The sequence below is a fragment of the Amblyomma maculatum genome, chromosome 10 (genome assembly GCF_055883805.1).
Source record: "Amblyomma maculatum isolate TAMU_Amacu chromosome 10, ASM5588380v1, whole genome shotgun sequence".
NCBI lineage: Eukaryota > Metazoa > Arthropoda > Arachnida > Ixodida > Ixodidae > Amblyomma > Amblyomma maculatum.
The window spans coordinates 43,602,399-43,630,147 of NC_139353.1; the positions used below are offsets into that span (position 1 = coordinate 43,602,399).

A 27,749-nucleotide genomic window follows, 5' to 3' on the forward strand; every position below is an offset into this window, starting at 1 on the left:
CAGCTAAAGAGCTGATAATTGAAAATTTTCTGAAGTAGTTTCGGTTTTAGTGGCCGAACGACGGCAGTAACGTCACGGACATTTTTCAGACACGTAAATCCGTAAATGATGAAAATTTGAGTTATCTTTGCTCATTCATATTTTGTGGTTTGCGGCAAGCTTGCGTAAATATTCGTGCAGATTAAAATAAACAGAACTCAGACCACTTTTTTGTACTTTCCTATGACCTCAACGTGCGGCGGTGCGGCAGTCTTCGCACGGCGGTTGAAACCGAGACTGCATGGGGGCATGGAGGTAAATTTTTGATTATAAGTTATTCACCGCTTTTTTGGGTAATCCACGTGGCTATTACGGATTCATTATCACACGCCGTTACTTTGGTAGTTGGACTCTGGCTTTGTGAGGTGCCGTAGTAGAGGGCTCCGCAAATTTCGGCCACTTGGGAGTTCTTTAACGTGCACTGACATCGCACAGTACACGGGCGCCTTGCTTTTCTCTTCCATCGAGAATCGGCCGCCGCTGCGGCCGGGATTCAATCCCGCATCCTTGGGCTGCTTGGGCACAGTAGTCGAGCGCTGCACCACGCCGGCGGGGCGGGTAATTTGGACCAACTGGTGACCTTTACACCTCCATGGCACAGCATTCGGGCGCAACCGGTAGCGTGTCTAGCTCGCAAAACAGGTTGATAGTAAGCCTCATTTAATGACCCGTAGGCGTTTTAAGGCCACAGCAAGCTGCAGTCGTCACGTGTAGCAGACACGATGATGAAAGAAAACGGCTTCGAGAGCTTGTGAATATGACGGTACGCTTGTAATAAGGAAGTGGTTACTCGCCGACATCCACCTAAGCGCAGCCATCGTAACGCTGCTTTCCTCATGGTCGGAACTGGAGTCATTCCACTTAAATTTCGACGGAGAATCTCGGCACAGGCTTTGGTGGTCAGCAGCCCGGCTGTAAGGTATCTCTACGCAACGACAGTGCTGGTCCGGGGCACGGAAGTCCGGGATATGATCACACGTAGCTTGATCCCAGGGCTTGCTACGCCGCGATATCTGCGCGCATGGACGCTGCAGGCCTTAAGCAAGGCGAGCAGAAATCACGCTTCTTTCAGTGACCTGCTTCTTGACACACTGCCTATTGACTCAGTTTGCAGGCATATGCTGAATTTATGCTCAGCCGTTGCACCGCTCTGGTTTGCTGAAAGGATGCCCTGTAGTTAGGGCGACTTGACGCAGTGTGCCTTTCTCTGGTCAGGTGACACGGCTATCGGTACTGTGTGTGTGTGTTTTTTTTTAATATACACTTCACTTCTGTCTCAATATATTTTTACTAGTTTACATATCACAGGGATAGGCAACAGTTCATGCGGGCACCCAGTATTTTCTTTCTATGCAGAACTGACATATGAATGTTCTGTCATACACCGAGGGTACACAACAGTCTTGTGACGAGGCTTTGTACATTCATCATGTTGTATCAGGACAACGGACATTACAGCTATGGCCATAGCTCACAGCAACAATGTCCTCTAAGCGTCACAGTGCAATAAGCGTGACGTTAACGCACTAGGATGCAGAAACCACTTCTGTGAAGACACCTGCGGGACTTCTATGGAGAGACTTGTCAGTGTTGTTGATCAAGATTACTGTGACCAATGAAAGTCGAGGTTTGGAAGGACTTCTACCAATGCACAGAGTGTTTGCCAAAGATGCATGAAATGCTTTAGTCCAGCTGGCTCTCAAAGGCCCAGTGGGATCACACCAACCACAGATGCAAAAATGTTGAAATAGACTGAAAACGCAAGTTGAGAATGATAATTCTCATAAGCGGCATGTCATAAACACTGCTGAAACATCTGGAGGTCTGAGACGTATGGGCACAAAGATCACAAGATTGTGGAAAGGAATCTAGTGTGCATCCCATTAACTAGTGTCCACATAACCAGCAGACTTCATGCCAGCATTAAAAAGGCAGCTCAACAGCTTCCATTGACTAATGCAATATACCTTTCCATGTCAGAAAATGGCACCAGTCATTGCAGTGTACTCAGAAATGCACTAGTTCTTTGAAAACAATGTGGTACCTTATACAGTTGTGGCAGAGAGCATGAAAAATAATTCGTCAGACAAAATGGTGGCTCTTCCTGATAATGCATGGTGCAATAAAAATAAATGATAACACTAAAAATAGATACCAAGGTTCTTTTCTCATATACCTCGGGAATCAAAGCTTGGTCTCCAAATGAGAACCACAATATGGGCTTCCAGATAAGTATGCGTATCTTCAGCCTTTGTATGCTGCCTTTGCTTTGATGAGACTGCACTATCATATTCACCTTACTCTACGCACATGGCAATTGTAATAATGTCTTCCATTTAAGATCGGTTTAGTTGGATCTATTCATTGCCATTACAGGTAACAATAAAGAAGGCTGCAAAGCTTGCACAATAATAATACTGGTGTATGAGCCATGTTACGCGATTTCACAGAACATTGCACAATATGACAGGAAATTTTACTATGGAACAATTTATACTTCTTCCTGGACCCCATAATTCTAACTTGTGTCATTGAAACAGAAATTTCTGAAAAAGAGGAAAGTTTGACGCCAGTCCTGATCCATGCATGGAAACTGCTAATTTCTCTGAAAAACTAAGATCAGCACAAATATGTGCATGTGTTCCTGCATCTGCAAAATGCACCATCGGCAATGTGCAATTGCAGCATTCATGATGAAAGCACATCACTCCACCATTTAAGAAGTATGCAAGTGCATACAGGTCTGAAAGTGATGGTATTCTGCTGGAATACATAGCACCTATTTGTTTTGGTTGCGACTATTATTCTACAGCATATTATATGTGCCACATTCAAAGCTTCCAGGTTTTACTAAGCAATCAGCTCGAACGAGAATAAAAATATGAGGGGCATTTCAATAAAGACAGAAGTTACTGTTTAATTAGCAATGTGCTATCGCAGTGCCTCCAGTGCCCAAGTCAGTCTTTCTGAGCCTGGGAATAGTAGTAGTAGTAAACAATACTTTTTAGCATTGAACAAAAGGTGTGAACAGTGCGTCGCTGTTGCCTGTGTAAGCAGAAATGTCTTGTAAACTTTTTTTCCCTCACATCTCAACTACTGTTTAAATGAACGAGTAAAACAAAGTGAATGTGAAGGCTTTGTTTCCACTCCATTCATTCTTTTTTGACGCCCATTTTCAAAAAAATAAAAAATTTGGGCAACAATACAGCTGACATCGTATAAACTGCCCACACATATCTTTTAAAACATCACACACACACACACACCAGAGATAGCTTGCTACACAGCTTCATAAGGATAGGATGGCTACGCATTCAGAGATTAAAAACCATTGGCAAAATTCCATTTATTCATCTGAGTGCCTCATAGTATAAAGGGTAGACATCTTCTGTAAGAAAGATACTTTTAATGTACACAAGGATCAAGTATTTACAGGTCATTGCATCGAGAAGTTAAGAGAATGAATCCATGTATGTATACCCCAGTGCTCGGCACCACAAAATACAAGCAGCCAACCAAATGCGGTGGCAGCTGAAATCCTTGGCAATTAGACAGGTTGAGAACATGAATCAAACATGTTTCTAACTTGCATCTTTGCTGCCATACCACAGAGAAAAATATACACAAAAAACTGAGCTCATAAAAAAAAAAAAAAAAAATAAAACACTTTAGAAGTCACTAAAATGCTACCTTTCCCGCAGCATGGTAGGTTCTAGCAGAATTGTACAAGAAGCCCTTAAGTGGGCAAAGCTTTGATGTCAGGCACTGAACCATAGCCCACAATGTGAAAAGCACATTCAGGCAGAACCACTCAGGTCAGCTCTATGACAGCTCTATGACATCATTCATCATGCTGGAGTATGCACTCTTTCAAGTCCTCCAACAAAGAAAGGTAATTACCAGTAACTAGTAAAATCTACTGCATATATATATTGCGCTTTTTGCAAGCTGCAGTTTAACACTGTTAAAATGACAAGTGCAGTAACACTATATTTATAGAGCAAATATCTGGATATCTATGTGAGGTCAATATCTCGATGTATCAGAACACCTCTTCCCCACATCCTTTAGACAATAAACATCAAAGAATGACATGAAGAGAGAGCAAAACGAAACGATGATCACATGGAGGCAAAATGTTAATAAAGAGAATGACAGAGGGCTCAAGAGTCAAAAAGGCGGCAACAATTACCCACTGCCCCTCAAGCACCATTGGAATGTATTACGCTGAACTAATATCGAAAGGCAGCTGTTCTCGTACATACACACACACCAGAAAAAAAAATGAAGAAAGCTCGATAAAACGCACACAAAATACCCGACTCTCCAAGCAAAAACTGCTTCTCAGCTTCCCTAAACAGCACTAAAATGTTCACAACACATGCCACAACAGTGCTCAACAAATATATCCACAATGCTTTCTAATATGTAAAATCCACATTGTCATGATAAAAGCGATGAGAGGTACAAATATTTGTTCATTACAACAAAAACAATGAAATAGGAAGGAAATGTGACCATTTGTAACAATCACAAACACACAGGTTTCACAAAAAACATGCCCAACACAATTTCCACGAACACAAAGTGGGCACCGAACCATTCATTTCTTTTGGGCTTTCTTTTCTTCTTCTCAATGGCAAGGAAAATCAATGCAAGAATGAGCACTTAGCCAGCCATAACTGCTGTCATTCCCTTTTATATACAAATATGTGCAGGCTACCATCCAAAGACTGTCCTACAGAATAAAACTAAAGCTGTCTCTTTAAAATGATTAATTGGTTAATGTGACAAGTTCATTTGAAAATACATGAGGCTAACTGGGACTTGGTAGCACAAGAAAATTAGGGCTGAAAGTTGATTACAGGTGGCATAGAATTCTGTACACATTGTATATAGCTGCAGCAATGAAATGGATATTCCAGTGACCATCATTTGAACCATGACCCACTACGCCACTGCTTCTTCCACAACGCGAATGCTTCATTTCAAATTTAACTAACACACATCCAGCACCTCACTGATCACTGCACAGGAATTGCTTCAAACCGGATGCGCCGTTTGTTAAAATGGCTGTAGTGCTGCCACGATAATATGACACCAATAAACAACAGACTTCTCATAACAGCACTTCTATAGCGACTGCTCTGTGCCTTTCTATACCTTCAACGGCTCCAGCATCCTCTCTCTGAAAACTCCTTCATTTTCAAACAGACGGGCCCCAAGGCACTTTGGTCTTATACAGTGAATGTTCAGCCTCTAGGACAAAAAACAAGCGCAATCAAAGTACTCTGATCTCCTTGACGTACTGAGCCCCCCCCAAAAAAAATGCCTGCCAAGAACACACATCGTGCGCATCTTTGCAAGCCCCAAATGGCTGAAGAGGAAAGAGATCCTCGTAAATGACACAGCAAACAGGAGAAAAAAAAAAAAAAAAAGAAGAAGAAGAAAAAAAAGAAAGAACGCACTCACAGTCTCGCACCTGTATGTCATAACAGACGCACACACACTAATGTAACCTTTTGACATCACTGAGAGCACATAACTATAAGTACACGCTCGTTTCAATGGCAGCTCAACATGGTCAGCAAATGGCAAGCACTGCACATTCGGTCTTCGATGCAAATGCGGCACAAACGGTGCAACCACCACAGCACACTGGTCAGAACCTTCCCAGCTCAGCTTTCGTTGAAGATTCTACAAATCCCAGACTGCACTACATTTTATGAGTAGGCTTCACTGAAAACAGCTGGACTCTGCTCACTCGATAAAGAAGTTGGTGTGCAAGCTGTGAAATGTGTGCCCCTACCGACAATGACAGCATCACAAACATAAACATCTAGTCCCACGCAATCCGCTCTTCTGCAACCAACACACAACATTTCACTTTGTCTGCATGCAAAAAAAACTTGTTTTAGCTTGTGAAAGTTTCCACACTTCAGTGAACACCTTATGTGGTACACATACATAGATGTCTGTGAAAATGTGCACGCATGCGTGCATACACGGGGACAGGTACACTTTCGCATGGTCGAACATCAATCGCTGTGCATGCTTAACATCTCCAATTGTACTAGTTCAATAATGAACCTTCATGCTGAGCATGATACCTTGTGCATTTACCAGCTTATCAAGTTTACGCTGCAGGACTAAATAAATTCGCTATTTCATGCTAGCGAACCATGGCACCACAAGCAAACAGACTGAAATTAATGACTTATCATTTGCGACTGAATTCTTCAGAGCTCTTGCGACAATTCTGCTTTGCTGAGAATTATTGCAAAATAGACAGTAAGGCATAGATAGAGCTACACAATGCAACATGGGTAGATAATAGAGGTCATTTATAAGCTTAGATGGAGATTTAAAGGCTAGCTACAGAAGAAATCTAGTAGTCGAAGGTTTTTTGCAACTGCGGCCCAGCATACGCCAGGTGTTAACAATAGACCGGAAATTGCAGCCCCGAAAGGTACAACACCTATACAGCCAACACTACCACAACTACCAATAGCCCAAACTTACAACGTTTTTCACAAGTCACTGTCAGCTAAAAACAACATGTCTCACATCCGTACAAGTATTGCAGTCTTTGCTGCATGGTTGAAAAACCACAAGAGTGTGCTAAACAGTGCACATAAATTCGCAAAATCTTGGATAAAGTTTTGCTGCGACCCAACTGCCATAAATGGGCACCTGGTGGTTGCCATAAAGTGCAATCCATGCAATCCAGTGTAGCACCATAAACGTGCACCTCTGCTCTCTTTTTAACAAGCATCTCTTCCACAGCTAGAAATCCTTTTTCAAATTGGCCCATGGCAGTGTTTGCATTGGCCCCGCATCCATCATCTGGTAGCAGCTCACAGATCCGCCACAAGTACGCGAGATAAGATATGATTGTAAAGCAGTTAGCCCACGAATAATGTGGGTTAGCCTGCGACAATGCCAGTACCTCATTTCCAGCTAGTACAACGGCAGATGTTAGTGAGGTCCAAGAGAAAAGCAATAGGACTAACTATTGCAGATGCTTTGCTTACATCACCAATGTTGCAACATATACAAGACATGCAGAGCTATGCAACACTTCTTTCAAGTACCCCTAGTGGGGAATTCCTAACCTGCGGTAAACTACCCGGCTAATTGCAAGTTCTGCAAGTGCAAACTAAGCTCAAAAAAGGGCTACAATAATTGCTTCTTCATCACACATATTTCTCAGCACACCCACGTAGCGAAGAGAGTCTACTTAACTTCAGTTATCACAATCAGGAAGCATATTCAGATTTGCTATTAAAAATGCTTAATGAAGGCCAAACTGAGACCCTTGAGGTGTTCTTAATCTAAGCGGGTCAGGCCTATAATAAATGTCAAGTAAAGCAGATGCGAAATAAATTCCACTGCTTCAGGCAAATGTATGTCCGCACCAGATTAAGAATGAGTGGAGACTTCAAACCCTAAAAAGCCTACCAAGGTACCTTGAATACCTTTAGATGTTACCGAACTAGTAACATAGTAACAGTAGCAGCTAGTACTGAACTGGTTTTTACAATCACAAAGTGGCACCTGTGTCCTTGCTGTGCTCTGACGAGATCAAAAATGCCTTCCAGCACTATGGAGTCATGAACTCGAAAAAAAAAAAAAAGAAAAGTCTTATTTGTGGAAGGTAATCTGACTGCATAGCTCTATCCTCTACTGTTCTTAAGTGCACCATTGTTGCTTTGGGGTGGCCTTCTTAAACGTGCACGAGCTTGCTGCCAGCAAATGGAAACATCCTCCACTGCACACTACAACGTGAAAGACACATAACTGTAACTACAGAACCAAATTTAACTGCACACTAGTACTTGCTTTTTTTTCCAGGAAACATCAAATTGGCAACAGCCGCAGATATATACTAAAAGTGATGACTTAACACGCTGAGCAATAATGCTTCCTAAATATATAACTAGCTGCTGATTTTAGAGCAATGAGCTCTAGCGTTTCGGCTATAGCAGCACCTATCTCCCACTAAAAAGCTATAAAAATCCTTGCATGAGGCTCAGTCAACTCCCACTATCAAGGTCAGTATCAAGGTCTCACGCAGTGGCCTGTGCTAGGGAGTTGGAACAAATTATAGGTAGCAGTCATGCGCACAAAGTTGCATAATGCCTATAAAAAGTAAATGAAATTTTCTGGGTCGATACCCACATACATGAAAAAAGAAGAAGAAGAAGAAGATATGTGCAGTGTGCCACAGTAAAGAGACATTTTTGACCAAAGGAACTTAAGTCTGCCGTTTACAGAAGTGAAAGCAAAGCTGAGTAAAATTCCTTACCCTAGGAGGTAACCCTGTCCACCATTCATGCACACGGCACCATATGCACTTAAAAATCTAAGCTAGCCTCAAAGACAACTACAAAATCAAACATTTTCTGATTAATGCCTGAGAAGCCCATAAAGACAGTACATTATTCACAAAAACACACCTCGGGTAAAATAGAGGCAAAATACTGTTGTCAGTTCAACATGCTGCCTTGGCAACTATGCATAACTAGAAGCTCACTGCACCGCTTCCGACCCTGCAATCCATCAAATTCCCCAACACTCCCCATGTTGCCCTATTAGCTTGAAGCTAGCATAAGCTAGGATTGCATAATCCAGAGCCATTAATCCCAGAGCAACTGCAGGTATAGTAAAATCTCACTGATGTGCACCCAGTCTACCTGCTCAAAACCTTGGGCATTAAACACCTCACAGGTACACACAATTCTCCTGGTTAATACATTCTTGCCAAGCAACTAAATTAACATTTCATCAAATTCACAAATTAAAATTCATCAAATTTCATAAAATATGTTCAGTGACAAACTGCGCATCTGCGAACATAGCAGAGGGCTGAACATAATGGGTACACGATGTGAACAGCTCAAGTGCAGCAGTCACCAGTTATGGTGACATCCCTGCAGCATTCAAGAAAGGGTGAGCAACACAAAAACAAAAGGTCACAAGGGATCAAGGCTTACACCCAAGCTCAAGCAATAGCTGTACGGCGATAATGTATATTTCGGATTCTGTTCGTCAAAACCTTTTCACCTATACACGCCCATACTGTAGGGTAAAAGTCAACTTTTAAAACTCACAGTGAGCTAAACAGCAGTAACAAAGACCTGCAACCAGTTTCGTGCAGTCGTACTTGATATATGAGCTGATGCTGTAGCGTAAAGTTCAAGTTTTAGTCACATTTACCTAATTAGCAATATTAAGGCTTGCAAATAATCCAGTGTAAATACACTCGACTTAAGCTATCCAATGATATAGGACTTGATGTACTGCAAGTTTTGATATTTATTCACAATTACAAATTATCTATAATTAATTATGAGGCACAATTAGAAAAACAATCAGTAAGATGTGGTCATGCACCAGTTCCCCACAGCACACTAAGGGAGACTTGTTCCAAGGAGGGACACTTCAAGGCCATCCAGATACCACACCACTTCGCAGGGTTTGTAAGCGGAGCTACAACTAACAAATTTTAGCTACCTTTACCACTGCCGCCGATAGACGAGATGTATTGTGAAGTTCCTTTTACACTCAAAAGAGTGCGAATTCAGACTGAATTCTGCAAGCTATAAACGCTTTCATGAAATGGAATTGTTACGGTACCTTTGTACACATTATTGAACAGTTATGCCGTTAAAAACAAGGCAGAGTTGGGTCGTACCCTCTCTCCTGCATAGAAAAAAAAAAATGATGAGGTTACAAAGTATTTAGTGATATAAAACGATTGCCAACTGATGCTTCTGTAGCTGCACAATAGCACAAAACTCACTAGGGCTGCTAAAAGGGCATCCAGGTACTACAAGATAAGGAAGGGGGGAAAAAAAAATCCCACCTTGATCGAGACGATACGGCTTCCCCCAGAGAGCTGCGATTGCTCTGCATTCAGTTCTCATCCGACATAGTACTCCCACAACATGCAAATGTGAGACTGCTTTGACATTCTAGCAGGCAATCAATAAAGGAGAGTATCATTCTTCTCACTGTTCCACCCTCAGCAATCTGCCGAGCAGCTCACGTTATGACAGCAGTAACGAAGCCGCGAGCCAATGCAAACACTTCTGTACTCATAATCTGCTAGCCTCGAGCAAGCAAAAATTGAAAAAGGACAAGAAATAAAGGTGACAGGAATGCGAAAGGGTTGAATGAAATGGCAAAGTCCTACACCCACTAAATCACAACAAACCGCTAGTTACTGCCATCTACTGTGGCAGCACACTCGAACACGTGATTACGTATTGCATGTAGTACTGGGAATGACTGTGCAATAAAGCACTGCACGGGGGCGCTACAGTGGCACCGAGCCTCTATCGGAAGACTGAGTGTGATTAGAAGCGAAGAACCGACAAGCGATATCGTTTCCAACTGTACAGCGTGCTCGAAGTTGCTTACATCCTCGTTAGCAATGAGGAGAATCAGAGGAGGGCTCTAATGCTAGTTGACTGTAACGAACGACATAATCCCTAATGTGATTGTAGCACGCACAGAACTCGTGATAAACACTCTGAGTGCAAGAAGTGAAAGTCCCCGGAAAGAAAAGCTTTCATCTCCTGTGCCTATAGAACCTGGACTGCTATAGAAGCTTTGCGTTTTCAACGTGCAATGACGCTTAAAGTTCGTTTCAACTTGCTAAAAAGTGCCAAAGATGTCCCCCTCGCTGCACAAGCAAAACATTGGTCCTGCGAAGTTGTCAACGAGAAAACGTTCACACTGAAAGCCTAGCTTTCGAAATGACTGCACCCAATGATGACAGCGACTTGTAAGGATTTCTGGTGTGGTTTAAACCACTGAGAGCATCCTATTCAAACTTGCATTAAGCTCTGATGCACACCCTGGTTTACCTGCCCAAGAAAAAAAAAGAAAAAAGAATGAAGCGTACATGCAGTTTTGACCAAGCTTAGTTTACAATATGAACCAAGTTATTGATAAACAAGGCTGCTTGTGCTTCAGTCTGGTGTCAGGGTTACAGACAGGGCACTCAGTCTTTGTTGAGGCAACAGTGGTTGGCTGTCGTTCTTTCTGCGGTCCCACTGCCCACGGGAGGAACGCCAAGAAGATTGGCATGCATGCTCTTAGGGGCGAAAGAAGCGAGGAAATGGGGATTTACAGGCTGTGGCAGTATGAGCATTCAACCAACAATTACTCGATGAGTATAAGCAACAAGCTCTCAATAGATTTCCTCTGGAATAATGCCAATTGCAAGGCATTTCAAGTTCCGTGGAGAAATATTAGCCTGTTCTTTTGCGCAAACTGACTGCAGCCTTCTTTCATTTTTCGGCTAGTCATGATGAGGGCAGCTAATGTTGCGTGACAAGGACCATCCTCCCCTTCGTTGAAATTCCAGCACCAAACTAAAGCCATCAGCACCCTTGTTTGTAACATGTTTTCAGCAGGTATCTGTGTGCCTTTCCCCCCTTAGCGGTGGACCACATACTTCAATGTTCCCAGCTGCATTTCCCCAGACAAAAAATGTGTGCGCACCAGAACGGAGTGTGCTAACAATGGCAGGCAGGCCTCGCAGAGGGTGCTTAGAGGACAGGGAGAGGAGGAAAGAGGGGTAGCCTCAGCAAGGGCTGTGCCTGAAGCTACGCATGAGTGGCACCAGGAGGCTGGGGGGTCCTGCCTGCCGCAGGAATGGGTGCTGCAGGAGCTCAAAGGCTGTGGCCCGCTGTCCCGGGTCCCGCACCAGCATTTTCTCCAGGAATCCCTGGAGGCGGGGGGAAACCTGGGTACAAAGGGTGGCAGCCACAGTTGAGTCAACAGGGATAACGTTGGCACTGCACTGGCTATGCAGCAAAGAAGAGACCATGAGCATGGCAGAAGGGAATAAAAAAAAACAACTCTGGAAATGGAAAACTTCAGATCATGCCTTTTTTTTCTTTTTTTTTATTATCCCATGAAAATGGAAACAACTTCATTTGGTGCCTGCTTTGACATACTGGGTTAAGGGGGGACACGGCTCTTTGGCACCGAAAATCGGCCTGAAAATCGGATTTTCAATTTTTTCATTTTCGTATTCCTCGCACCATTCCGCATCTGCACGCAAATTTTCATCCTTATACCCCGCTTATTTATGAAGTTATAGCGATTAAAAAATGCAGTACCACACCCACTGCCCTTTAAATTGTGGACAAACGACACCCAATTTCGATCGCCCGGCGCATGAGAACTACGCGCTCCACCGCGGCGATTTTGGTCTCGTTCGAAAGCGCGCGCTTTCGGCTTATTTTTTCTTTCGGAAAGCAACCCTGTGCGCTCCGCCTTCCCCATAAAAAACAAGCAAAAAGATAGCATGCAGCGCGCGCTACTATTGGCCGGTTAAGGCACGTGATCAAAATGGCGTCGTTTGGTTGGTTCCAGCAAGCTAGCCCTGAAATGCGGACTCCCAGTGACGCCATTTTGTCTTTCTGCCGACCACGCCAGTGCAACGCGAGAGGCATGCCAGGCGCGAAGAAGTACCGCTCTTTGCACAAGTTCGGGCGAAAGCAACCAAAGAAACGCGTTAAGACTGCGACTTCGTTGCATACTGTGCAAGAAGCAAGTGCCAGTGCTGCGGGATTGTGTGACGATCACGTTGCGGGCGGCGACGCTTCTCCGATTCCGCTGGACAACGGCGCCGTTCTTCGTGCCGACTGCAGTCGTGTACGTATTGATACCGCGCCTGTCACTAACAGTGACATAACTCAAGTGAGTGCCCGTGAGCAGGCTACGCTTGATAGACTGGTATCGACGCCGGCGACGGCACGAAAGACCGCGCTGTTCGCCGATGCAAGTGGTGCGTCCGCAGAGTCAGATGCGGACGGAACAGCCTCCTATGCGGTAATTGACCTCAGCATTGTGAATATCCTTCTGGATGCCGTGCGGTGCAAAACGTGTCGTGGATGCGTGCGTTTAATTACCAGCGACCGGAGCTATGGCCTCGCCGTAAAACTGATCGTGCTGTGCGACAACTGCGGTGAGATTGCGGCCGAGTGGAACTCGCGGAGGGTTGACGGTGAGAAAAGGTGCAATCCTTTTGAGCTGAATATTCTGGCTAGTCGAGCAATGCTGTCGACCGGTAACGGCCAGACAGCAATGAACGATATCTTTTCGGCGATGGGGTTGTCGCGGCGCGGGATGCACAACAAGACGTTTCAACGGCATCTGAAGAACACACTGCAACCCGCTGCTACCCGAGCCGCCACGACCGCTATGGCACAAGCCGCGCAGGCAGTGGCGAAGGTCTACGATGACTTGTGTTTTGGGCATAGGGGGAACATTGCCGTGTGCTACGACGGCACATGGATGACGCGCGGACACTCAGCACATATAGGCGTCGGTGCCGTGGTGGAACTCTTCACTGGTTACGTGCTTGATTATGTGGTGTTGTCAAACTTTTGTCTGGGCTGCGAAATTGGTCCCAAGCCAAACACTGACGGCTACGAACTTTGGAAATCACGCCACCAGTGCCAAAAAAACACCAACTCCAAGGCTGGTCAAATGGAAGTAGAGGCTGGCAAAATTCAGTTTGAAAGATCTCTGCAGCGCCACAACATGCGCTACACAACCATGCTATGCGATGGGGACAGTCGCACGTTCAGTGCTCTTAAAGATGCTGCAATCTATGGCTACATTGAAATAGTCAAAGAGGACTGCATAAATCACGTGCACAAGCGTATGGGAGCAGCTTTGCGCAACCTCTTGCAGAGACACAAGGGTGCAGGGAAGCAAAGTCTTGGCGGCAGAGGAAGGCTGACAGCTGATCTAGTTGACAAGCTGGCAATATATTATGGCCGAGCGCTTCGATCAAATGTAGGTGATGTGGATGCCATGCAGCGAGCTGTGATGGCGACATATTACCACATCACATCTACTGATGACTGCCCCAAACACAGTTTGTGTCCTACCGGTGAGAAGTCATGGTGCCGCCACAACGCTGCAAAGGCAAAAGAGGAGCCTGCACCAAAGCACAATTACAGTCTGCCAAGAGATGTGGCTGATGCTCTTTTGCCTGTTTATAGTCGTTTATCAGAGAAGAGCCTGCTGCAGAGGTGCATTCGGGGGAAGACCCAGAACTCGAACGAAAGCTTCCACTCGGTCATCTGGACCTTGATCCACAAAGAGCGGCACTCATCACTGTTTGCTGTGGAAGCAGCCACAGCAGAAGCTGTGCTGCGCTTCAATGCCGGCTGCAAGCATACAGCAGCAGCAATTCTGCAAGAATGCAGTACAAATGTGACAGCAACTGGGTCCAGGAGAGCTGAAGAAAAGGACTTGCACCGTAGCGTACGTTCTGCAAGGAAGCGGGCGGCTTCGCTTGGCGTTGCTAAAACAGAAAAAAGAAAACACCGCGACAGCATGCACCCCGACTATGCTCCTGGTGCATTTTAATAGCATGAGGTCTTTGGGGTTGCCCTTCCTGATTAAATGCCGTGAGGCTTGAGTGCTTCCGACAATCCCCCAATTTTGGTAGTGTTGCATTTTTTAAAGATCAATATCTCTGGTCCTGTTCTTGCTATTGCTTTAAAAAATTTTTTTCTAGAAAGGGAATCCTGCGAGTCTCATGAAACCAAGGTAAATGCAGTGACGACAAAAGAAAATTTGCTGAGAAGGTTATGTTGTCTTCGGTACCCAAATGGAATTTTCCTTACAAGCGTTTCCTATTGCGTAACTTTGGCTCAAATTGGCATAGGCCATTAATTTTCGCTTCAGATCACTTTCCACCTGTTTCTAATCTTGTTGACATATCAATCATTGACATAATTTACACCTACATGCTGTGAAGTGTTTTTCCTCGTTTTCTCAAAACTGCAATTTTGAGGGTGCTGCAACTTTGGAGGAGAGATATCTCTTAGTCTATTTGTGCTATAGCTCTCATTCTTGTCTTGTTAGAAAGAGAAAACCTTCGACAGTGCCGCAGGACAAAAATATGTACAGTTATTATGCGGCAACATTTACAGAATTAATTATCAATCTTAGGTGCCAACCTGGGCTTTTATTCATAAAAGTTTGACTTATTGTAACTTTGGTTCAAATTCTTCTACCACGTTAATTCATGACTAGCGGCACTCTATGATCCTTCTAGATCACTCTGGCAGGGCTATTCTCCTCATGCCATAAAGTGTTTAGTAATTAATTCACCTCCAAACGAAGAACATGAATTAGGGATTATTTTGAAAGCTATTTCATCTACAAGAAAACTAATCAGATATTTGAAATCAGCATGCAAAAGTACATTAATGGTGCGAGTTTCAGTCAGATCCACCCATAAATAAGGAAAAAAGTTTTAAGAGGGGTGTCCCCCCTTAAGGGGGGAGTGCCCCCCTTAAGGGGGGAAGCTACCCTTGAACACCAACTTTTTTATTTCTTGAGGTATTTGAATGAAATTTTCAGGGTATGCTCATAGTACACGCATTTGAAGAACTACCAAGTTTCATGGAGCTGGGCTCATCGGTTCTCAAGTTAGAGGAGTATATCAAGATAGTTTACATAGGTCCCTAGGGGCAGGCCTGGAGAATTTGCAAAATGTGCTAGCAATGTGAAATTTGTTATGGTCATTCCTGGATAGTTTCCCCAGGGCAAGACAATTATCCTTTTTCAAATTTCCTCTCTGAAAAATTTTAGTACAGCCCCAAATTTAGCGTTCAAATTTACACCTGACTTAACAATATTTTAATTGACTGCCCCTAATTACACATGAAATATTTTGAAAAAAAAAAAAAAAAAAAAAAAAAAAAAAAAAAAAAAAAACGAATTGTCTTGCCCTCAGAATTTTACTTAGGTATATAACAAAAAAAAACCTCATGAAAATCCAATAAGCGGTTCTTGAGCTATGACTTTCCCTAGCAGCCACACCGTGCAAAAAATTGATTGAGACAACGGCTCTCAAAGGTTGAGAGAACTAATATTTTTTGCTTCTCAAGTTATCATGATGAAATTTTCAAGACAGGCTCATGACATTAACAAATGAAAAACCACCAAGTTTCATAGAATTGTGCACGCTAGTTCTCAAGTTACAGAAGCATATCAAACTGGTTCGAATAGGTCCTTTATATCAAGCCTGGAGAAATTGTGAAAGGCACTGGCATTGTGCAATTCGTCATGCTGATTCCTAGATAGGTTCCTCAGGGCAAGACAAAGCCCTTTTTCTAAATTTTCTTGCTGAAAAATAGCATAGAATTGGATTTTTTGTTATCAATTAGACCTATGTTGATTAACCAAATTAATTATGACAAATTCCAGACATAATATTTTGAATACATGGGCTTGCCTTGCCCTCAAAAATTTATTCACGTACAGTCGAGCCCACTTATAACGGCCCCACTTAAGACGAACACTCGCAATTATCACGAACAAGTCCGGTGCGACCGTAAAAATATACATTAGGGCTATGGCGCTCCATCGATCTCGGCTACAGCGAACATCTGTGCGACTAGCCGATCGGCTACAGCGAACGCCTTGGTGCCGCGGACCACTTTCCACATGCCGAGATCCGTCGATCCTGTGCTCTGCAAGCCACGACAATCGGCATTCCCGATTCCCCCACGGCATTTCGCCCTAGCATGATGGGCGGCGCAGACGCAGCAAGCGGTTTCCCGGTTTATCTATCGCGGCATCTCGCCGGAGGAACGAGGAGCGGCCCAAACGCGACAAGAGACTTCCCGGGTTATCTTCCGTGGCATAAGCGCCGAAACGAAAAAAATAAATAAATAAAATAAAATAAAATAAAAAAGCTAGCCAAGTCTGCACTGAATGCGTGTCGCACCTCGAGGCATCATGAGCGACCACGCAACGTTTAACACGCAGCACAAAACCGTTCAGAGGGCACGACGAGAGATGGTAAATCCAGCGATCGCAAAAATGGCGAAAGGCGAACAGAACATACGAAGTATAGTGAACTAGAATACTTTCACTATAGTACGAAGTACAAAGACAGCTAACAACGACAGCAAGCAAAGAGCCGTAGCAGACGACGCGGGGAGGCGGAGACTGTCGCGTCAGCGGCCGCAGCAGCCAATAGTAGTCGCCCGATCCTCCGCGTTCTCGCGGAGCGCGCACTTTGCCCAATCGCAGCCTTGAATTCGAGCGCGGGAAACTTGAAAGCCGCCACGAGGCTCTCAATCGGTAGCAAGCCACGCCTCGACCGCGCCGCGTTCGCGCCGCCGAGGGTGGCAGAAGAAAGCGCAAGAATTCACAAACAAAACAAGACCAAAATGGCGGCGCTCAGTTCGGCGGGAGAGAAATGGCGCGCGCGCGATGTTTGGGAATTTTCGGCGCTTGCTCGCTGCTCCGCGGCTGCCGCCGCTCGTTAAATAATTAATTTCGAGTATTTCTACGGCGAGTTGGGCGTTGATAATTACAGAAATGGTAGTTTATAAGACATACTACCGGAATATATAATCTTCCAAAAGTCGACTGTTTCGCGATTTTTCGGTTTTCAAAGGTCGCGTCCCCTCTTAATGTCAACATTTCGTATCTTTCATAAAGTAGCCGTGCACTACATCGAAAGAGCACACGTGCTTCAAATTCAAATATACTACTCTGGTTGGTGCCCAGATGCACCAGTGTGTGTCTAGATGCACCAAGTGTGCCCCCCCCCCTCCCCCCCCCCCCCCCCCCCCCCCCCCAAATTTCTTCGGAGCGCTGCATCCTCCACACTTCTTTCAACATCCTATCGGGCATTTTTTTTTTTGACTAGTGGCGTGTAAAACCACTAAAAAAATACTTCTGGCTGCGCGAGTGCATTATGGGATAACATCATTTCACGGAAAACAGTAGACAAAAGAGCGTCATCCAAACCCCGTACCTTGTGCGTGTTCTTGAGCTTGGGTGGCGGCATGTCTCGTATCCGTCGCATAGCTTGCAGTGGTGGCTCATTGAAGAAAGGCGGCTCGCCATCCACCATCTCGATGCACATGATGCCCAGCGACCAGATGTCCACCTCCGGGCCATAAGGGAGCCGCGAGATCACCTCCGGCGCCATCCAGTACGGCGTGCCTACCAGTGACTTGCGCTTGGGCAGCTCCACCGACACTTGCGCACAGAAGCCAAAGTCTGACAGTTTCACCTGTAAGCGCATGCCAGGAATGTACGTCAGCACAATGAGAGTACACAGAATGCTTTCAGAGCTAACATGCGTCTTTGAAACTTCGGTCAAAAGAAGTCCAAGCACAGTTAACTAGCAGACAAGTTTCTCAGGTGAGCTTGATGCAACTAATCAAAGTGTGCTGAACCAAATACTAATTCTAAGTGCCTTCATTGCATACAGCTTATTTCCGAGCTCATATCTGCATTTCATTGAAGGTAAGTGGAGATAGCTACAGTGGTTGGTGCCAATCTAACTTTTTGTATACGCTTCATTCTATAATGCCTACTGTTTGACAATAATGGCAAATGCGATTTGGGACATGCAATTTTGGGAGGCTATTGAAAGTCCAGATAGGATAACCATTATAACAACCATAACAATCAGTTTCTGTTTTCTTAATATTGTTATAAGCGGACTGCACTGCATGGGTGAGGTTTGCAAATGCAGTGTTTGGTGAACCCACCAAGTGGCGTGCAACTAATAGCCAGTCAAGCTGCAGCTACCTCAACGATTGTTATCTTTTTCAAAATGGGTGCCTAATAGGGTGCAGTGTCTGTGCTAAAAGGAGATGTGCTGTGACAATCATGTTTATCTAAAAGTATGTGACCAGACAATGGGCACACCATTAGACTATCGAGACACAAATGAACGCACCCTGCCATCGCTGGCAAGCAGTATGGAATCCGACTTAATGTCCCTGTGGATGACGCCTTGGGAGTGGAGGAATGCCAAGGCCTTCAGACACTGCTTGCACACTGTGGCTATCTGCTCTTCGTCCATTCTGCAAATTAAGAGGCAAAATCAAACTGTGTTAGCTACAGTTTCATGCACAAAATATAGTGAACACACTAGCCAATTAAGTTTTCCGAACCCACTTTGTAAAACAGACCCTTGCATAGTAATGAACAAAGGTAATGTGACCATCACAATGCACACTGACAATATATATATAGTACTCAATTGCAGAGAGAATGACCGGACACAAAAAACTGAAAACTGGGTTACAATGAACATGTAGGCAGTAGGGTGACAGAGCACACATCACGGTCTTCATCGCAGTCCAACATATAATGAAACATATAATAAAACGGAACACAAGTCTCGCTTCTAGACCTGTCGGTTACGTGAAGAAACAATGAAAGCAGCCTGCCACTGGTGCATTGCATCCTCTATGTTTTTGTGCACGTATGAGAGCACTGCGATGCTTGCCAGTTTACAGGAATGAATTTGTGGCAGAGAAGAGGAGGAGCTACAAAGCGTGGACTCACCAGCAGTGCCCATCTTCCGATTCAAAAGAGAGATAGCGTTTGGGCAGGAACTTAGGAACACACAATCTCATCTTATGCTGAAACATATTCATTAGTAGTGCCAGCTATTGCCTGCGTCATGTGCACTGGTCATGGGTCAAAGTTACAACAACATGGACAAGCCTGAGCGTCTATATCATCGACTCTGTGTGCTTCCTGTATGACTCCCAGCCAAGAGCAAACAGGTCGTTGCACACTCGAGGACATTAGTGCTGCACACAAGCTTAGCAAAAAAGGACCTTTCTCTTCACTACATCTGTACAAAGCTCACCAAGTGCCTCTGCACTTTGCTTTCTCAAAGAACTAAGACTTAATGTTGGCTGATGAACATCTCCTGTGTTTGGAAACTGGCCAGCACCAGTGTCGCCACTGCGCCTGCACGCAGCATCAGAGACAACCTTTTATGAAAGGCTGTCGCCAACTAAACTCACATGTCATTACTATGAACACTACATTAACGAATTTTTCAAATTTACGCATATGTTGAAATTCTCCACGAGATATTGAACACAGGAAAACATTTCCAAAGTAAAAATATTTCAGAACTATGAAATTTGGTATAGCGCATACAATTTATTATTTTTTACTGTAATCGAGGAACATCAGTATTATAAAGTCGGCAGTGCCACAACTTCTGACTGAAAAGTATGCCCTAGGAAAAGTAGCTATCATCACCACCACTATATCTGGTGCCAACTCCTAGCACTACCACAAAACTGTACTTCAAGAGGCCTAGTCACCTGCCCTTTTCTCTTGGTGTTGTACGTCATTCAGCGGTTGGTCTTTAGTGCCATTCATGTGTGTTGGCAAGTGCTTTTTGTTGCGGTACCGCAAAAACCCACATATAATACCAAATGCGATTTTGAGATAGCAAAAAAAGAAAAAAAAAAAAAAAAGCATTCATCCACATATAATGCAAGAGAAAAAAATCAACAAAAGCATTTATCTGCAATACATTTTGCAACTACGTATGACGTGAGGCCTATGCGCTCCGCGTTTTCGTGTCCAACGCCACCCTGCACCAGGTATTGAATAATTCCACAAACCATCACGTGCCAGTGCTGGTTCGATCGCCTTATTGCGCTCACATGCTTGATCGGAAAATTTCATGTTCTAAAAGCTGTACACCCCTTCTAGCTCGGACGTGGGACAACGCATGAGCTGCCGGCCATCATACTCCGCACTGCACCAGTTTTGAGTCTAGCATAGTTGCATGCGTTGAGGAAGTTTCTCAAATTTGGGGTTTTCGAATTTGAGAACCTTAACAGCCGATGCTACCGCTAGACAGCGCCTCCTCTCGCTGGAAGCCTGATGCTGATAGCGGTGATTAATAATTAGCCGGAAATGCAGATTTACAATGAAATTTGTTCAGATCCGCATATCTGAGCATGTGCCTCCTCAAGGCAAGAAAACCGAAGATCTCCTGTTGAGGCGCTGGCTCTGCCTAGTTTGCTGCCGCTCTGTGCACTGTGATAACTGGTAACTTTTGACGAGACTTTACTCTGTGACAATATGAGGCAGAAATCGTGCACTGTGATAACTGGTAACTTTTGACGAGACTTTACTCTGTGACAATATGAGGCAGAAATCCGACATGATAAAATTGGGAAAAAAAAAAACAACCTCGTATTGTATGTGGGTTTTTATGGTAATCTTGCTGTGAAGTATGTGTGGGATCCAATGATGAATGCAGCCAGCGATGGCACCAAGAAGAAAAAGCAGTTTTCGGTCCAGAAAAAGAAAAAGAACATTTTGCAAGAAATCGACGCAGGGAAAAAGCAAGTCGACCTCTGCAGACAAGGAAGGTGTGGAGCCGTTCTTAACAGGCTGTATGTGCTGCACATGCCAGAAGAGAACAAATGGTTTCTTCAAATAAAGCAGCTTTGAAGCGAGTGCAACAATTTTATTTCAGGTTTTGCTTGCCTGCTTAGGTTTCTTAGGTTTCTTTGTTTTTACCACTGGCTTATAACCACACATTTTTCATTACAATGACACTTCAAAATACCGTATAAACCGGAATATAAGTCGAGATTTTTTCGTAAAAAAAGCAAGCTAAGGTCGCCCCTCGTCTTATATAGCGGTCTTTAGCAGAATGTGAGTCACAGTCTGGCAACGTCTAGCGTGCCTGCACGCGAACGGACAGCCAAAGCCGTATCGACATCCAAACGTGGTTGCATCAGTTGGATTTTTGTTTTCAGTCACTGGCGTGTTAGTCTTCGCGTGTGCAGTTTCGTTCAACCACGTGCGTTAGCAATGAATAGCGGCACGCGGAGGCGGTTTACTGCGGCTTTCAAGAAGAAAGTTATAGAGTTCGCCGAAGCGAACGGCAACATGGCCGCTCAGCGCCAGTTTGGCGTCTCAGAAAAGAGCGTGCGGTATTGGCGCAGTCAAAAAGGTGAGCTGTTCGCGTGCAAACCGAGCAAGATGCCCTTTCGTGGACGTCGTGCAGTGCACCCACAACTTGAGGACGCACTTGCGGACTTTGTGCGGCAGCTTCATGCGCGCTCACTACCCGTGACTGTAGATTCAATTCGCTGCAAAGCTCTGGAGCTCGCGCGTGAAGCCGGACTACATCGAGAAGAGTTCAGCGCACCGAAGTCATGGGTGCGCCGTTTCGTGAGGCGCAAGGGATTTTCCCTCCGCCGGCGCACATCAATATGCCAGAAGCTGCCGGAGGAGTTCGCCGATAAGCTCGTCAGCTTCCAGCGATTTGTAATTCGGCTTCGAGAAGAGCACGGCTACATGCTGGGACAAATTGCAAACGCCGACGAGGCCCCAGTGTGGTTCGACATGCCTTCGTCTACAACGGTCAACGAACGCGGCGCCAAAGAGGTGAAACTTCTGTCGACAGGAAGTGAGCACTCGCGCTTCACTGTCATGCTTGCATGCACAGCTGATGGCAGAAAGCTGCCGCCTTTTGTGATTTTCAAAAGGAAGACTATGCCGAAGGAAGCTTTCCCGCCAGGTGTTGTGGTGCGCGTCAATGAAAAAGGCTACATGGACGAGGCCATGATGGTTGATTGGATCCGTGTGGTGTGGAATCGCCGGCCCGGTGCACTGCTGAGTCGTCGGAGCATGCTGGTTCTGGACGCATTTCGCGGTCACCTGACCGAATCAGTAAAGCGTGCGCTCAGCGAAGCTAGGACGGACCTCGTTGTCATTCCTGGTGGAATGACGTCCACCCTTCAGCCACTCGACGTCGTATTCAACAAACCGTTTAAGGACAGAGTGCGGCAGGAATACAATGCGTGGATGTCCGGCGTCAATCCGAAAACGCCGACAGGTCGCCTGCGAAGGCCTCCGCTTGCGACCGTCTGCAGCTGGGTGTTGTCGGCCTGGTCTTCTTTGCCGGATGCTATGGTTCAGAAAGCATTTAAGGGGAGACACTGGTCTTAAAATGAAAATTTTTATTTTTAGAGATATAATAACGAAATTGGGTGTGTATATGTATTTCTTCCTCCTGTTTTCAAAAATGTAATTAGTTTTACTCTATCTCAATTAGTTCTAATGTTATTGGGAAATAACCAAAGCCTAATTTGGTAATTTCTTACGGGTCGTTAGGACAGTTTCCCTCAATATTTTTTCGTTCCGATTAAAATGTAGTTGTAGCCAAAGACCTGCCATGTGGAGCTATGCTATTTATATTATCATTGATGTACATCACAGTATAAAAATATTCAATTATGTAGATGCCCCACAATTCGAAAATATAATTAGCTGACATTATTGTTCAATAAATTTGATATGTTCAACTTAGCAATATAAAAATAGCATAGCTCCACAGTTCAAACCTTTCTGAATTCAACGGTATAAGATTTATTAAAATTGCACCACAAAAACCCAATGAAAAGTTCCGTAAGGCTAGTCATGTCACCAAAAAACATGAAGCTGAGAAAAACTCGTTTGAAGTTTTGACACTGAGTGCAGAAAATATTGGGAAGAATCTTCGACAACGGATGTTACTCAGATGTTCCCTATCAGTTTCCCTACAAAACAAAACAAAAAGTGTCTTATTCCATCCAAGGAAACATTTAAAAAAAAAATGTCGAATGTGTAAGTGTGATGAAATTATAGAGGTTACTTTCGAGAAGTTAGGGGTTGACTTTTTTTTTTGTTTTTTTGTTTTGTTTTGTTTTTTTTTTGAGGTGAAAGTGAGGACCGGAGCCAAGGAGACGAGAGCTCCACCGGGCAAACAGTTGGGGAAGAGAACTGCTTCGCTTATTCTTGGGAAGAGAACTGCTTCTGTTCGAAATCGCAGTTTTCGTAGACAAGCAGAAGCTTTACAGCAAGGCCGTACTTCTTATCTGTTGCCTTGCTCAAACGCAGACTTCCTGCGCCGCAGGTTCCGCACTTCGCTTGCGCGAAAAAATTGTTCAAAACCTTCAAGTCCACAATCACGAACTGGGTACCGGCATCAGCTGTCTGGTAATCCGCACTGACGCCAAGAAGGTCAAACTTGCGCTGGGTTGCTGACTTTTCCGACAGAACGGACTTTGCTTGCGCCGATCGCTCAACACGCTGCGCCTGCTCGGTCGACGAATAGTACACAGCATCAACACGAAGTGTACCACGATCCGAGATACGATTCGTGCTGCAACTTGGTCCCGCGGTGTCGTCATCGGGCAGCGTGCTTGATGTACCCGGCGGATCCAACGAGTCCGGCACTGCAGGCCCCGGCGACGCACTGGTGGCCGCTGCCTGCTGTTTTTTGTTCCACGGACGTTTCTTCCGGCTTCCAAAAGCTCGTTGCGTGCTCGGTTTCAATCGACTGTCTCCCGGCATCTCGATCGCAAAGAGAAACTCCCGGCACAAGGCGGAAACACGGCGTGTAGAGAAACACGAGCGCAAAAACAGACGCGCACGAAGCGACAGCCACAGCGGCGAACGCAAGAGAAAGAAAAAAAAATGACGTAGACGGTCACACCAGCCAATGGGAGGCGCAGAACGGCGCGCGCGCTTCGCGCGCCGCGTGCGAGCCAATCAGCGACCCGAAAACGGCCTTCGGGAAACCGGCCCGAACCGCCGCTCGGCTTGAGCGACGCCATTTTGAGATAGCTCAAATTGCGCACAAAGAAACCAGCTTCAAAACAAGCCTAAGATGGCGGCGATCGGCCGGCTGCAACGCCGGCGGCGCGCGCGGGAAGTTCGAACAAAGTCTCTCTTTTCGGGGCCATTTCGTCGCTGCCGTGGTGTTTTGAAAGCCGATTTTATCGCATTTCCCGACCGAATTCAGCGTTAATAATTTTACTGTAGATGCTCGAAAGGATAAACCTTCCGAAAATGAGTTTTTCCCAAAATCGACTTTTTGACCATTTTCGACCGTTTTAAGACCCGCGTCTCCCCTTAAGAAGTGCTGCTTAAGCAACAAGCTTGACGGAACTGAGGACGACGCACTGTGGGAAACGGCGAGCGACAAAGAGTTATCTTCCGACGACGCTGCTGACATTTCAGAATGAGACCGTAGCTCCGCTAATGCAGGGACGCAGCCAATGTTTTAAATAAATGCGTTTCGGCAATTTTCGGTTGTTTTCTTTTTTTTTTTCTTTTTTTTTCACTTCAAGGTAAGGGGGTTGACCTATATTCCCACTCGACCTATACACGGTTTATACGGTAATGAACGATTTTTGGCAGTCGTGATTCGGTATATTGAGATTAGACTTAGGTGCTCCACAAGGATGGCTTTCTGATGAAATTTAGGTGCCGTAGATGCAGAAATGAACACATTTGCAGGTGAAAATTTTGTGCGTGGCTGACATATGCACCAGGATAAAATGCGTTCTTTCAATGCATGCTGCCCTATGCCTAAACACATGGTGCCAATCTCCCTGCTGTTCGTGATGTGCACGGTGTTCCGTTTCCCAACCAAAGCAGAAATGGGGAACGGCGGCAAAAAACCGCGTCAACCAGCGCGATAACTTGACCAAGCCAATGGCGACTGAGGGAAACCACACAGACATCATGTCAGAGTCTTGTCCTACCTACAAAAGCTGACCAGCCCACTTACTACGAGCACACAGATATATAGACAAATGAATGGTGAGTGATGGTCATGTTCGTCATAGGCAGGCTCAATTGCACCTCACACGAATGTTGCTACTCACCTGGCATGTGTGACAATGTCGGTGAGTGCTCCCCCTTCGAGGAACTCCATGACAACCCAGAGCTCATCACCCACCAGGAAGCTGTCGTGCATCTCCACTATGTTTGGATGATGGTAATCGCGCATGATCACCACCTGTCCAGACATGGAGGCAAAGGAAAACGACAGATGCCCTTGCAGTAATGCTTGCGTGAGCATCACTGTTACCATACCAACTTACAAAACTACAACACGAATTTGAGTTGGGGACCGATACCTGTGCACAAAGAAACACATTATTAAAGGCTCAGTCAGGAAGCTTACAGACTTTGGTATGTTAATTCCAGAGGCAGAATGAGCTCAACAAAAGCTTTAAAAGGTCTAACGCTTAACCAGTGGCCATATTTACAAAACTTTGGTATTTAATTATTTAAGGAAACTGCGTCAGCTAAACAAGCACTACCAGGTTCCATTTGTATAGGCAGTGATGTACGAAGAACAGCGCAACGAGTTTGCGTACGTTTAGAAATGTTTTAAAAAGCTTAACATGGCAAACAATACAGTAGCAACATCTATTAAATTAATACTTCCCACATAATCCGTCATCATATGCCGCTTGGACGTAGGGACTGCATCATCGTTCACTTCTCGACTTCATTACACCAGCCAACCTTTTTTAATTTATTTGATCACACTCTTCATTCTTCATAACATTCTTTTTATGCCGCGAGGCAATAAACATTGAAAAAAAAAGTCTTCCTTTCCACGCCTTTAGGATCATGTTTATTGCTTCCAAGTATGCCCACTTCTCTTGAGTAGCTCAAATGAACTTAATCTGACCACACAGATATTTTTCATTACACCACAATGCACTACTGCCAAGCAAGCATCCAACCATTCACTCAAGAAACCAAAGAAACAAGAGTGACAAAGCAACAGTAGAAAAAAAAAAAAGCATCACTCACCTCGTTGAAGAGGAGTTCGCGGCGCTGCTGCTTCCGAAGGTCCATTTTCTTGACCGCAACCTGCCTGCCACTGGGCTTCTCGGTGGCTATGCACACAATACCCGTTGAGCCTTCGCCAATCTTCACAAAGTTGTCCAGGTTGTCTCGCGGATCGCCCGAGCTCACCACCATCTGCAGTGCTGCTCGGAACTGCATGTTTGTCGCGTGCAGTTGCATTAGGCGACATTGCCCGCAAGCCTCCTCTACAACAATGTGCTTAAGTAAACGGAGCGCCTACGGGCCTGTCAATGGCACCATACTGATCGGCAAATAATGCATGCCTCCAAATGAGAGAACCACAAAGAACCTTTATGCAAAAGTGTTGAGTGTGCACAGCCTTTTCAAACTAACTGAAATCAAATTATCAGGATTTTATGATATTTTTTTAATACTTTATGCCAGAGGTAACTAAGAAATACAACTACTGAATTCTTTGTTCAATACTTGCAACTGTTCTACAATGCTGGTTTGCAAGAGTAAGCCATCAACATCTTACTAACTAACAAGGCCCATAACCGAGCAAGTTGGAACATGCTCACTGTAAAGGAAATTGCGGAGGCAGCTAAACCTAGCATAAAATGTGGGCATAACATGTAAAAGCCCTAACTTAGCACAGTTAATCATGGCATATGGTACAATGAAACCTCGACATATTTAACAGTGCGGTGATCACAAAATAGTTCGATATAGCCACAATTCGATATATAAAATTGCAAACAAAACGAGTAAAAAACCAGTACAAATCAATCAATGAATCAATCGTGGTGCAACAGATACTCATTTGAAGCTTCAATCAAAGTATTTAAGTCGAACCTCGTTATAACGAAGTAGCATCGGAACCGTAAATTAGTTCGTTATATACGATATTCGTTGTAACAGTAGACATAAATATCGGCTGCAAAGCCACAATTTGGCTTGCGCGAATATTCAAGATATACTGAAATGCATTATTCTTGGCTTCGAACCCACTATAAACGAAGTAATCCTTACCTGTGTCCTTGTGGCATTTCAAACAAAATAGACCGGAATATGGGAGTCGAAATACAACATGACAAAGTTCGTTTGGCAAAACAGATCTGCGTTCATTTATTTGAAGAATGATGTTATCTTCGTCTGGTGGCTTTTCACAGCATTCCGCAGAATGAAGTTTTCCACGACGTCCACGCACGTGAGGGCCTTTTCCATTTCAGCAGTTTTGGCCATAGGGAGCTTTTCCAAAT

At 44.7% G+C, this 27,749-nt stretch overlaps 1 pseudogene across 1 annotated transcript in view; it reads right to left on the bottom strand.

The window, feature by feature from the left end:
• Positions 1-7,661: 7,661 nt before the first annotated feature.
• Positions 7,662-27,749, bottom strand: part of LOC146176293 (uncharacterized) — a 57,883-nt pseudogene continuing 37,795 nt past the window's right edge. Inside the window, exons 9-13 of the transcript XR_014701516.1 lie at positions 26,491-26,679; positions 25,548-25,681; positions 18,794-18,920; positions 17,858-18,118; positions 7,662-11,797 (exon numbers count right to left, since the gene is read on the bottom strand). The product of XR_014701516.1 is annotated as an uncharacterized LOC146176293 (transcript). The remainder of the gene's footprint in view (positions 11,798-17,857; positions 18,119-18,793; positions 18,921-25,547; positions 25,682-26,490; positions 26,680-27,749) is intronic.